Source organism: Priapulus caudatus, unplaced genomic scaffold, assembly GCF_000485595.1.
Source record: "Priapulus caudatus unplaced genomic scaffold, Priapulus_caudatus-5.0.1 Scaffold24, whole genome shotgun sequence".
Classification (NCBI taxonomy): Eukaryota; Metazoa; Priapulida; class Priapulimorpha; order Priapulimorphida; family Priapulidae; genus Priapulus; species Priapulus caudatus.
In genome coordinates, this window is record NW_014577085.1 from 264,793 (window position 1) to 279,572 (window position 14,780).

General features: G+C 39.5%; 1 protein-coding gene across 1 annotated transcript in view; it reads left to right on the plus strand.

The window, feature by feature from the left end:
- Positions 1–14,780, plus strand: part of LOC106813629 (high affinity cAMP-specific 3',5'-cyclic phosphodiesterase 7A-like) — a 63,787-nt gene that overhangs the window by 3,847 nt on the left and 45,160 nt on the right. The window lies entirely within an intron of this gene.

Sequence of the window (14,780 nt, forward strand, 5' to 3'; positions counted from 1 at the left end):
GGATTTCAATTAGACATTTCTTAATAATTAGCAGTGATATTGGACAAACTAATACGCGTTTGGCTATAAGGTAATGTACTTATTAACTACACAAGGTGCCAGTTACTGTAGCATTCGTCAACTTTGCATAATCGATGGTCGAATTATGCCTTTAATAGGCAACCAAGTAATAAAAATAATCACCAAATATTCATACTTAGGGGATTTAATTAATGATATAGGAGGTTATAACGATATGATAAGAGTCAGAACTGAAAAATGTAGGTTCATGATGAGGGAAATATTATCATGGGCAGAAGAGCAAAATTATGGAAATCATACTATAGAAGCAAGAGTGAAATTATACGAATGCACAGTTTTACCTTCTTTCCTAAATAACAGTGAAACATGGACTTAATGAAGAAGTAAAAATGTTGGATGATTTCCAAAATGAGTGCCTGCGCAAAATAATAATCACTCAGAAAACGCAGAAAAATCTACCGAAAGGCATTGAAAGACGATAAAAACTCCAACGAAAAATACGGAGAAATCAGTAAAAATAACATTTAGTTTCTATACGTAAATCGCGGTAAATACATTCAAAACGCATTATTTTATTGAAAATCCCCATATTTACTTATAAAACATCCAAGAGATGGCGCTGTGGCATGTAAACATTGCGAAATGCATCGGCCGGGCAACGCTTTCATTATTTACGAAAAGTAAACACAGTAGGAACTGGTGACGTCGGTGACGCCCCATTCATGTCCATCAACGAAGAAGGCGGGGCTTATCCTGCTTACAGAGATGCGAAAATGCAACAGAAGGACGTAGCGCAGTGCGCTAAACAGCGTGTTATTTTCGTATCGTGGATTGTAATCTACATCGGACGCGGAATGAGTCAGGCCATCATTGATTGCTAGAAGCTTCATCAGCGTTCAGCGCCAGTTAAAAATCATGGGGAGTGCGTTCATATCAGCAGTAAGAAGCTGCGTAACTGTATAAGGTCCGTCTCACTTGTCACTCTGCCGTACCATCGTGGTAATTTCCCACGTGGTAATTTCCCTTAATGTAATATCTGAGATCATACAGGTACGGCAATAAGCAGTTACGAATGCAGTGAATATATTAGCACAGTTCTGGTACAGTACTGGTCTCTCGATGCAGCATAACTGGGTAGAAAGTACACCACTTATCCGAATTAAACGTGTATGTGTGTATACGGCAAGGCTTTTTAATAATTAAAGTCGTTTTAGCTAACCAGCGTAGGAAACAATACGTACGAGTAATCCGTCCTAGTTATTTCACACGTTTTTGCCAACGTTATTTTACAAAGCATTGTTGCACAACGCCACGTATGCGTCAAATCTATTAGCACTAGTTGGGAAGTATGGATGAAAAAATAGGAAAAAAAAGTATGGATGAAAATGAATTAGTAATGAATTATATAATCATTTACTTGTCTAGGAAATATAACAGATACTAGATCACTATATGCGGAAATTTCCCAAGACTTGCGTAATAAGCTGTGCACAATGTCTTCTTTTAGGCTAGATCTCTTGATTTACAGTTCTTATATTTTATCTGTTGGTGGGATCAGTAATCCCACCAGGCGTTGTCTGCCATGTCTTGAATTAGGGCGTATCTATGCGGCTCTTGGCGTATTTTCGCCAATTTCGCAGCATAAATGCACAGGATGGATGTTAGATGGATCGCAGCGATTTGAAGCCATGTTAATCAAAGTAGAATGCCATGTAGACATTATTGAAAACCAGTACTATGCCATATATGTGTTTCAGAAATACAGAAACGTGAATAGAGTATACGTGTACCCAGGAGTTGTGTACCGTATACCGAAATGCAATATGCGTAGGATTGGAGGATTCTTCTAATCACACGGCTAGAAGTCAAAGTAGTATAGCCGATGCGTTCTAGATATTCTGGTAATTTGCTTGCTGCAACGGGTGATGATGCCTGCAGGCAGAAAATGTGATAATGTGGTATTGCTGTGCTGCGAAGCTGTAGGAAGAAGCTATCGTCATGATGGCGTGATTAACACGCCGAATAGCGGCCACCTCGTCGCTATGCGCACAATAATTGCGGTCATGAATTGTGTTGGCAATATTAGGTAACACTATAGCTTCGTCGCCCGTATGATTAATGCACGTATAGAAGTGCGTGCTAACACACACACACACACACACACACACACACGCACGCACGCACGCACGCACGCACGCACGCACGCACGCACGCACGAACGCACGGACGCACGCACGGACGCACGCACGCACACGCGCACACACGCGCACGCAAACAACACACACACACACACACACATGCGCACACAAGTACGGACGCACGCACACAGATATAGATAGTTAGATAAAGAGAGAGAGAGCAAGAGAAAGAGTGAACGAGAGAGAGAGAGAGAGAGAGAGAGAGAGAGAGAGAGAGAGAGAGAGAGAGAGAGAGAGAGAGAGAGAGAGAGAGAGAGACACAGAGAGAGAGAGAGAGAGAGAGAGAGAGAGAGAGAGAGAGAGAGAGAGAGAGAGAGAGAGAGAGAGAGAGAGAGAGAGACGTATGACCGCTGGATCTCCGCACGTGTCTTGTTATCACTGGTAGTATACGCGTACTGCACAACAGTGGTCATTGAACACGGCTCACACAAAATGTGTTCATGCAGCCGCAGGGGAAACACCGTGCGCGACACATCCCGGAATGCGATGGCTTGCTCTGCTTCCTTCTATCATGACGATGCGACGTCATCATAATCATCATAGAGGGAGAAGCTGGGCGCGGGAGCATCCATCTTGCGCTCGGCGCGCTGTATGTGGCTATTGTGTGTGTCCCCCTTCTCTCATCCCGACAATGCCGAGTCGTGGAGTAATCAGGCGTGCACATGATTACATGGATGGAAGCTGTCTGTCCGTAAACGCTTGTTAACGCCGCTGTAGTCGTAACCGTAGGTAAGCGCGATGCGGCGCCGCTATCATTTTCTCATCTCGATCAGTATAATATATGTACACGTATTGCACGTGTAACGTCGTTCGCAGCTGTGTGCGGACGCGTGAATGCGACACGTCGGCGCAGCTTTTGTCGCCTGCGCGCATCAGGCCGATGTTCTCTTTCTTCCTCGCTTCGCATACATGCAAAATGTAAATCCCGCTCCGCAGCGAGAACGCCATCCGCTTCTCATCACAGGCAATCGCAGGCATTGTGACTCGCGGCGCCGACACGGTTTACTCGGGTGCGGTTTGTCACGCTCCATGTGCGACTTTCGCGAAAGCTTCGCGCGGCAGGTGTTGCATAACGTCTTGTCGTAAGCCTGCGTATAACACAGTGACACCCCCCCCACCCCGCGCGTGCGTGGGTACGTGTTCGTAATTGCGTCGGGGCGCGTGCACTTCTCGCCTTTCGTCGGATTTATGCAATGCTCGCCTTCGTTCAAGCCTCTGCGGTAAAACCCCAGGCTCGCACCGGCATTTATGAGCAGCCGTCGCCCTGATTAATACGTTCCTCGCGTTATGACACCAGTGTAATTATACTGGCGACGGCATGTGCGCGCATACAGGAATGCTTACAGTGTACGCGCGTCAATACTTGGCTATAGTATACGCGGCATAGAGGGTAGACAGTTACAGCGCCGGCACGCTATACTGTACTGCCAATTACCCGTAGTGTCACGATCAGTGCGCAGCTCTGGTCCTGATCGTACTGCGTGCAATAATTCAGCTGTCACATATCAGTGTCACACAGTGAGAAGCTGACAGGTTTCGTGCTGGTTTACGGGTTGACATCAATTTCGTAGCTGGTTTGCCGTTGCGAGAACGCCGCTGCTGAAGTGTTGTCAATCACAGAGCACTTCAGCATCCTCGCCTCATAATGAGAGCGGGATTCTCCCATGTTGAACTGGAATTTTCCAAGATCACGCTGATCTTTTCGTGTACACACACGTATGGAAAGCCATCCCCTTCAAAAATCATTTTCAAACATTTTAAATACACAATTTTAAATCAATTTTAAAACATTTCAATTTCAATTTAATAAAATACAAAATTACTGTCTATTGTTTCGAGAAGTTTAAATTCCGAAAGTTAAAATCAATTTCACGACGAATAAGGCAATCATTTATTATGTTGCAAATTAATTGCACACTTTGCCAAAAGTATTGACTGATATTACAATTCGTTCACATCAGGATAAAATTTAGTGTGTCAAAACAACAAACAATTCTACTACTTGCCATTTAATTGGAGAAACATGCTTACATGACTCACAACCATGTTCAACATCTTGCCGCTTCATACCCTAACATTGAAATTTATAGTTTTAAACTTAATTTACGCAATAACGAATTCCGTTCACTAAGTTTGAATTAGATTGATTACGCTTTTAAATTAATTCACCAAAATTGCGAATTCTTAACTGTTGGTTTGCAGAATTATTTAGGTAACAACACGAACATGTATAGCTTTAATTTCAAATTAATTCATACAGCTTTCAAACATACTATAAATGTTTACAATCAAAGAGTCTTTTAAACAATCAATTACGCAACTTCCAATCTATTCAAGAATTTGAAATCACTTACATACCGTTTCATTTGGCGCGGCACTCTGTTGTTTTCCAGAGTCCGCTGTGCCAAACTATTACAGGAAAGTTCGAATGAATTCATAGACGACTTGCAATCTATTCACTTACACTGTTCCGAACCAGGCCAACTACAAACCAAGACTCAAATCAACTTCATTCTAAAATTGCCCGGATGCTTCACGCTTCGGACGTGAGTTGTCACGCGTCATAGTATTGGAGGATTCGATTTTTACACCCTAGCTGGGACAGATCTGGTTTGTTTACGCTTGGTACACTACAGATGTAGTGACCAGTATTGCCAGGAGCGTTCAGGCGTGACGTCGACGTCCAGGGTCACGTGTGTAACATAGCTCTTGCTGGTATGGCCAAAGAGCGTTTCCGCCGGCGGCACCAAACTGCATGCAGTGCCCCTTCCGCTTCACTCAGGTACACACTGCCCAATGCTAGCACTATTTTTTAAAGTGGGCGGAGCTCGGGCGGGAAATCTAGCGAATGGAGATTTTCGCTAACAGGGTATGATTTGAAAGAGGTAAATGTCTGCGCACATCCGCACGTCCATCTTTCGTGAACACAATAAAAAAAATAAAAAAACTTAATGAATAAAAAGATAAAAAAAATACAAAAATGAATCATAAAAATAAACTAAAAAAAAATACAAAATAAAAATTAAAAAAAAAAAAAACAAAATAAATAAAATAAAAAATAAAAGAATAAAATAAAAAATAAAATAATAATAATTGTCATATTTTATTCAATTGTGCTAAAATAACAGGTCGGATTTTTATTAATATCTTTGCAACTTGGTTATTAGTCCAAATTCTATATTACATAGGATACGAGTAACGCTCCTGCCTTGCTAAAACTTGATAGGTAAAAAGACGCTTACAAATTGTAACCGAAAATCTACTGTGTGCAGTGGATAAGTATTGAGCATACATGAGCGAGAGCGCCATCTTTTGTGGGGTTTGCGGACGGCCAGCATCTGCAAGGCACGGGGAGGACGTCTTCAATAAAATAAAAATAAAGGTAAATAAAACACGAAATGTATTTACTACCAAAGTCTTAATGGTTATCTCTACTCTTATTTCGCCTTATAATCACCTGCTAGAGTGCCGGCAAATGCTCATCTGCAACACACAAGTACACCGTACGCTCGCCCTTAGCTTCTAGTTACTATAGCCGCGTACAGTGACTGCCGCAGGCAGCCAGCAGCTGACAGTGCAGCCCGCACCGCGTAGTGACAGCGCTGCTGCGGTAGTCACTGTACACGGGTATATTACTTAGAGCTAGCCAACGCCTGTGCTGCGTGCACAAACAACATGAATAAGAGAGTTATGTTATTCATGTTGTTTATGCTCTTTTATGCCTCTTTTATTGTTACGCTCTCTTAATTATTCATGTTATTTTTTGTTTTTGTTCATTAACCCTAACCCTAACCCATATATTAATTATGGCCTAATGAGCTGGGGGACTGCCTACCAAACTCGCATTACAACAAATCAAAACAAAACAGAATAAATGTATGCGTTCCATCTTCTTTGCTAAAAAAAGAGAAAGTGCTACCCCATACTACAACCTTCTAGACATTCTAATCCTTGATAATGTTTTTTAACTCAAAATCTCAACTCTTGTACACAAAATCAAGTATGTTAAAACGGATATTCCTGCAGCCTTTATTGATCTAATTCCTTCTGCTTTACAAATACATAATTAAACACTAGGTATGCCTCAAAAGGTAATCTACACAGATCTGCCTCCAGGACCAACTATGGTCTATCTCGATTTAAGTCTCTGGCCTTCAAGGATATGGGAAACAATCTCTTGAAATTTAAAACTCGCCCACAGAGGGAATTTAAACATGACTTATAAGCTATTCCTTCTAGACACGCGCAGTAAATATCAATTTAAATTAAATTAGTGGCGTGTTATTTAGGACCATTGGTTATGGTTATATATTATATTATAATTGCTTCCTTGCTCTCTCTTGTTGTTACTTATTACCTATTACGTCAATTGTGATTTTTGTTCTTACTGTTCCATATATATGTAAATATGTATATATATTTTTTGTACGTAGACAGCCAGAAATGTTCAAGTTAAATTAGTGTATGTTATTTTAGGACCATTAGAAATTAGTTTATATATTATAATATAAATGTTTCTTGTTCTTTGTACTTAATTACCTCAATTGTATTTTTTGTTCTACTGTTGCCATATATATGTATATATGTATATATATTTTTTATTTTTTTTTGTACGTAGACTATCAGAAATGTTCAATTAATTAGCTGTCTGTTATTTAGGGCCATTAGAAATTAGTTATATATTATTTATTAATTGCTTTCTTGTTCTTGTTACTTTATTACATCAATTGTATTTTTGTTTATTAGCTTACTGTTCCATATATGTATGTAGTATATTATTTGTTTCTCACTCTTATTTCCATATATTTGCTTATTTCCTATATTTAGTTTAATTGTACGTTTCAACTCGATTTTATATTACCTTTGGTATGCTGCTGTCAACCCTCGAAAGCTCTCATTGCTTACTCGTTGGCCACTATCGCTACATTACTTAACCTCTTAAACCTATCATGTCTATATATTATTATAATATTCTGCTGCCCTTTATTTACTCTATCCTGCACCTCCCTATGCTGGTACGAAGCTGATATTGAAAAGTGCGAAAAATATAATATGACACCTCCTGAAATGAATCTGTTATTCTTGTTCAGCAGAGCTATGTTTACACACGTGACCTGGACGTGACGTCACGCTGAACGCTTCTTGGGCAACACTGTTACTACACTGTAGTGTACAGCTGTAAACCACAGTGCTGTAAACAAACAGATCTTTCCCGCAGCGTGGTAAAAACCGGATCCTCCAATACTATAGCGTATCCATCCGAGCTCAAGAATCCGGGTACTTTTAGAATGAATTCATTTGTAGTTTGGTTTGTAGTTGGCTGGTTCGGAAAGTGTAGTGAATAGATTTCAAGTCCTATGAATTCATTCGAAGTTTCCTGAATAGTTTTGCACACGGACCGGAAACAACAGAGTGGGCGGCAAATTGTAAACGTTAGTAAGTGATTTCAGAGGTCTTGAATAGTTTGGAAGTTGCATAAATTGATTGTTAAATTAGCGCTTTGATTGTAAACATTTATATATGTTTTGAAAGCTGTATGATTAATTTGTAATTTAAGCTATACATTTGTCGTTAGTTACCTAATAATTCTGAAACCAACAGTTAGATTCGCATTTCTGGTGATTAATTTTAAAAGTAATAAATTAATTTCAAACTTAGTGAACTGATTCGTTATTCTGTAAATTAATTTAAAACCTATAATTTCAATTGTTAGGGTGATGAAGCAAGATTTGAAAATTTGTGAGTTTATGTAACATGTTATCAATTAAATTGTAAGTTAGTAAATTGGTTTGTTGTTTTGAAAATAAATTGTACGTTTAGAAAATGAATTTTTACAATGATGTGAAGGAATTTGTATATCAGGCAATTATTTTGGAAAGTTGAGAATTAATTTGCAAGTTAATAAATTGATTTGTTATTCTGTGAATTAATTTTAAATTTTGAATTTAAATTTTTCGAACAATATAAAGTAATTTGTATTTTTATGAATTAATTTGAAATGTTTTAAATTGATTTAAAATTGTGTATTTGAAATGTTTGAAAATGATTTTTGAAGGGGATGGCTTTTCATACACACGCACACAGGCACGCAACTCACGTATGTCTGTGCTCACCTGCGCTTCCACTCGCGTGAAATGTGCGCGATTTTTAACGTAGTAGATTAGTAGATTACAGTTTCATACCCATTTAAGGTTGGGAAACAGTCCGAATAAAGGTGTGCCACAATTAAACCCTTTTCTTTGGAATGCGAAAAACGGCCAGACTATCGGTGCATAGGCGGATGTATTATTTAACGCAAAAGCAAGTGTGCAGTAACATTACATGTCAAAATACGTCAAATCGTGAAGGTTATATGGCGCTCACGCTCGCTCGAGCATTTTCGGCGCACGTTGGCCTTTGCTGATGTTGATGCTGAGCCGATGGGCATTCCGATTGAATGTTTTACAATGTGTGACATCGTGGTGGCAGATAGTCAGAACGCATTAATGTGCAGCGAAGCGGTGAATGTATATTTCACTTGCGGGCTGGTGGTGGCGTTCGTATTGATTTTAATGCGCAATTTTTACCGCACGGCTTCAATATGAGAGCATTTAGTAATGATTCAGCCGGCAACTCTCAATCGTTACGGACCATATACTTTCTTGATCGACTAATTAAAACGCAGAGAACTTCAACAACGAGGTTGGTTTGTTCATGGTTGTACGATGATGGGGGCGCTGTGCCGGGGGGACGTTGTCTCAGTCAGTGGAGATTCGGTGACGTAACAGTCAGCGCGTGAGGTGCAAAGAATGTAAAGTCCGCAGCGTAACACTAATGCCGCGTGATGCTTACATTTTACACGCGGCTGAGCTTTTCCGTTAGCTGAAGGCTGAAGCAAGTATGCCGAGAGGTGGCGAAACATTCTGGCGTTTTCGATATGCGTACTGTGTAACAAAACACCCCGCTCTGAATTCGATACAGAACGCTATATACGTATGTCCGTTGATCGAATTAATTATGCTAAACAAAGAAACGTACATGATTTATGCGCCAGTGGTGGTACGATAAGCATCTCTTATTATATACTTTCATAATCCGCTCGTGTTTGTGGAGCCGATTTGCCCTCCTATATTAGTGTCACGTCTAGTAGTACATAGATTGATGCAGGCCTGATAGCGTGGGTTTTCCGGTCGCTTAAATAGCGTGTGTACTGTTCTAATATTGTCAGATTATCGCTTTTTAACATTGTGCTTCCTGCGCAATACCACGGTTTTCCGAAACCAATTTCCTGTGTAGTATCTACACATAATAGGAAATAATCTCCTTGATGTTAAAATTGCTTTGCTTACAAAACAAATGGATTACATGCTCGACTAATGTAGAGAACAAAATTTCAACCTTCGATTTAACGAAACTCTGAGACTCATAGAATATAATGTTCAACAAACTACAAAAAGTATATATTAATATAATATCACAAAAATGCAATTAATTACTGAACAATGAACTAAGATTACTACTTATAGGATATAATCATATTTCACAAGGGTATTTAGTTCATACAGTCGGCTGATTAGCGACTATTCTTGGAACGCTATTGTTTACGTGTAAATTATGCCTAATAGTTCAGCGGCCATTCTACAGTCATCAGCTGCATGTTAATAAACTCTGTCCAAAGAAATGCAGATTCCACGAACTTTTGTAATACCTGGTTGATTAGCACTTTACCAAGGTGACTAACGTGGCCATTACAGCGCGTTACAGATAATAATTGTTACAGTACTAATACAACTTTTCACACGCGCGAGTCATGCATGATGATTCTGTTCCAATGCTCCATTCATTCTTGATGTTGAAAAGACTGTGTACATTAGTGAAAGTAGTTAACATCGAAACTAAAACATCGAAAGAAAATGTTGCTTGTAATCAGTACCATGCAGACACTACTATCACACCCAGATGCCTTGTTGTTAATTTTTTATTCAATCTGTTTCAGTGTGCAATTAATTTGAAAAATTTCTAGGGCGTAGCTCGCTTACACGTTATGTATAGTCCACCTATGTTTGAATTTCATGGTGGTCATCTGATGTTCTGCCATGTTTGTCTTGAGTTATAGTGTGTAGTTCTTACGTTGAACTAGTGCTATCACTGAACAAAATGGCGGAAACAGCAGGAGGTCGTTATTTAATGAAATCCTCATTATTTAGCTTGTTAGTTGGTCAGATCCCGTTTGTATTTAGTCATAGCCTTTCGGCTCGACTGTCGTTTTGCCGATACTTAAACCGAATGTGGGTAGGTATTGATTCTCACTGGTTCAGAAAACCTTTCACGCGTTTTATGAGCTCTTAAGAGGTCTGGCTAAAGGTTTTGGTCTAAGCTAGAGGTTTGCATTTGAGACAGAGCAGGCTGCTTCCTCATGTATGAGGGTGTGCGCCCTCGTGGCGTTGCGAACAATCACACTATAGGGGGCGCTCTTCTTAGAAAATGGCATCGATAGGATGCGCCTGTGCACCAGGGAGCGCTTTTCGTCTATTGGGTGCAGTGTTCTGCCAGAGGGCGCTCTTCTCCTACTTTGCACCTTTCTCCCAGGGAGCACCTTTTCAGCAAGAGGCGCCCGTCGTTTACGGTGTTCCTTCTGATCTATATATAAACATTTAATGTACAGATCGGCGGTGGTTTCTTCTGTCATTGGACGCATATCTCCGCTCGGAGTGCGCGCACATGAAGTGATCCACGAACATGAACAACTCGTTATATCATTGTTATACAACGACGTTGGCGGGATAGTACCGAGGTTTGCTATCGCGATCTTTCAACGCCGCGACGTTCCCTGTCGCGGGCAAACTCGCCCGAATCTCGCCTCGCGTACGTTAATATTCAAATGGCATGGACCCGAAAGACAAGTGAATCGATTCGATCACAGTAGTCACGAACAGCTGGGGGTTTGCGAGTAATGTAAGCCGCACGCTCGCCGAGTGCTGTCGCTTCTAAAAGCCATTTCGAGCGTCGCGAGAAAAATTGTGGCTTACGGGAAAAAAAACTCCTGATCGATGTTTACGATGGACAGCAGGTTTAGCGAAAACCTGTAGAGGCGCCGCGTTGTTCATCGCTATGACAGCGCCGTTTCCATACATTTTATGTCAATATTAATTCGAGCTGCCGTCGCGTGCTTTCGGAAGCCATTTAAACTTGGAATATACCCTCTATACCGCAGGGAGCTTCACTTTAATGTAAATGAACCGCGGGTGGCGGGCGACCACGTTGGCGTGCTCTATAGTAGAAGCTGAAGTGCTGCACTGTTGCGTGATCCTTATTCGGTCAATGCAGAATTTGCATAGAAATTTAAAAGTAGGCGAGTTGAAGCAGCGAGCTTGTACAAGCATTGTTTCTTGCATATATAATCAAGCGCTCTTGATATAATTGTGCACCAATAGTCAGAACGCAAATTGCTATGTACAGTAATTTGTGTGAGTGTGCGTGTGCGTGCGCACGTACGCTCATGTGTTCATGTGTTCACGTGCCTGCATTCGCGGGTTGCGTGAATGTTTTTACATAATGTATAGCCAGGTAATTGACAGATTACTATTTTAGCTATACTTAGATCTGTGTAATAGCTAATGTTGATAATTATTTTAATTAACAACCATATTTCATTTTGTGCATCTTCCTGTGTCTTTCTATGCAACGAGCATTAAGTTTTACAGGAACTTGATTACAAAGGAAGACTAATTAATTTTTGTATGATCATTAATCGAGAACAATGCTAATACGTGCTATATTGGGTATATCCTTCGACTTCGGTAAATTCATCGTTATTTCTATATATTTATATACACCTCTGCCGACATCGACTTGGTTACACCGCTGCCCGATATACGAATTAAAACGTGATCAATAGCATATAAACTATATACATATTTATATATACATAAGATGATCTATGAACTTTATAGCGATAGATATTTGTACTACATTATTATTCTGTGTAATGCCCGTTTCGGGCTCTCACTAGGCGTATATATATATATACATACAAGACCCGCAGAGCATAATATAAGCATACGGTTTATGTACTTCTCGTGTTAATTTCCTCTCATTCGGCTGTGGAACAGCAGAGACTTATAACGACTAGACCGTGGCTACGCGTGGTTATCCCAAAGTCCTTACTGGCGTTATGTACATCTAGCGCTCATAATGCTCTGAGAATTGAAACATATATTGCTCGTCTATGAACTATATGATTTATCGTACCTAGCACCGTATGTTATGTTGCACTTCTATCCACCGCATACGCCCTTGGCAGGTTTAACCTAATGCGCAGCATCCACGGTTGCACGTACAGCTTGCTTTGTAATTTCTGTTGACTGCCTCACATATAATTAATTATTTTTACTCCAATAAACATTTACATATTTTTTGCATTCGCTAGCCGTCCTGCGCGCCGCGAGGTCAATTATTTTTGTTCAGGTAAAAATAATTTTACTGATGTAAAGATGAAATACTCGCTGTCGCACTCGCAGCTGTAATTGTCTGTACCTTGATAGAAATATTGTTTTGTCATGGAAAGCCAGTCAGAATAATTTTACCGCAGTAAACTAAGTATTACCGCAGTGAGAATAAAATCTTACCCGACTAGTCAGCATTAATTGGAGTCGAGTTACATATAATTTTACCACCGTAAAATAATTTTGAAGCTAATCAGGAGCCGTGTTACGTGTAATTTTATCAAGGTAAAACTGTTTAGTTTTGAAAACGAAGGAAGCAATAATCCGGTTACGGGCCTGTTGTCTGTATACCTACGTGAGCTAGTTAACGATAACAAATATAATAGAGGAAAATTTAAACTCAGGTTTAATCGAATCACGGGAAGGGCGTACTATCAACCGCAACTGTTTCCTAGATCTACCTGCTCACCAATGGTGGCCCACCCGAATCTTACAAGTCTATGTCAGCACTATGTATCTGTTTATTCCGTACCTGATTTGGTCATTTATTTTCGGCGATTTGTTGGCATCACGTCCAAAAATCGCGGATGTATAGGAACTACATCCGTAGGAAAACTGACGATGTATGGAGGATTTCCGGATTGAACACGCATTATGATGGTGTGCCAATTTCCTGAAAATCTTGCGCGGTCTATCAAGACAGTGGCTCAAAGAAGACGTCAACAAGTTTACGGAACGTGCTAAGATGGGAGTATCAGTCACGATGATAGAGCGCGATCCTACGAAATGGATGTGTTTAAATAACCAAAATTTATTACCATCAAAAGACGTACGCCCGTCACTGGAATTTGTAGATCTGTTTTATATATATATACATATATATATATATATATACGTGTAGATGATTTCTGTTCCAAGCCTGTGATTTATTATTGGTTATCGTATCCATTGTTAAAATATATTAATTTCTAAAGGTTGTTGAGTTGTAATGCATGACAGCCCAATAACCTTTTGTATAGATATGTTAAAGCATAGGTTAAAGTGAGCGAGAGTACAACTACGTAGTACTTAATAATATCGGAGATTTCCAGTGCTTACCATACGTACGTATAGAAATACTGATGCTGTTACCATAGCAACTATGATAAATCACCACAAATGAAAATTGCCGCATTAATGCACAGTTCTACGTAAAGGTAATACATTTAGGGCCTTTATATTCTTATATTCCTAATAGGAATTTTATCAGAAACCACGTTTTCGTAATTGCGGCCTATATATTCCTTTTTAAAATGTTATATCGGAAAGTAGTCCGCCAGGAAAAAATCGTTTGTCCATGTATGTTTTCATCACTACCTGTATTGAAAAGGAGAGAGGAAGAGTGGTGATCTACCGAATAAACCTGAATTTAATTTAACTATTTATATCCCTATTTTTCACTTATTTATTGTGATAGTTAAATGTGTAAGTATAATTAAAATAGTTTGCTTGAAGCCGCAATTTGCTTGAATATTATCAAGAGTACATGATAGACATACATCTCTATTATGTACTCTTGATAATATCTCTATTCCTGCACCTGTCAATAAAAATTTATCTCAGCAAAGTTCAATTATGAAACATTTGAGTATATTATAAATAGTTTCCACATTTTAATTTACAATGTTAGAAGCACTATTTGTAACTACTAACTAAATAATGTTAGCCGTTATATTCTGTAGCAATGTCATTTTCACCAGTTTATCATTGTAAACCCTGGAGAATACTCTAGTTGATCTAGTCTGAAAATAGCGAGCTTTTAAAAATCCCATTGGCTAAAATTCAAGAAAAGTGTTTTTCTGATTTATTAGTTGTTGTTGTTTTCTGCATCACTTTGCCGGATTCTCTGTTATCTATAGTTCGTCGTAAGGTTTCTCCTAAATAAGTAACAGGCACTGATGTTGTAAGGACCCATGCATCCATCCATCTATCTTTTCACTCATCCATTTATCCCTCCATCTATCCGACCATCCGTCCGTCCGTTCGTCCACCTACCCACCCATGCATGCATGCATGCATGCATGCATCCATCCATCCATGCATCCATGCATGCATCCATCCATCTATCTATCTATCTATCTATCTATCTATCTATCTA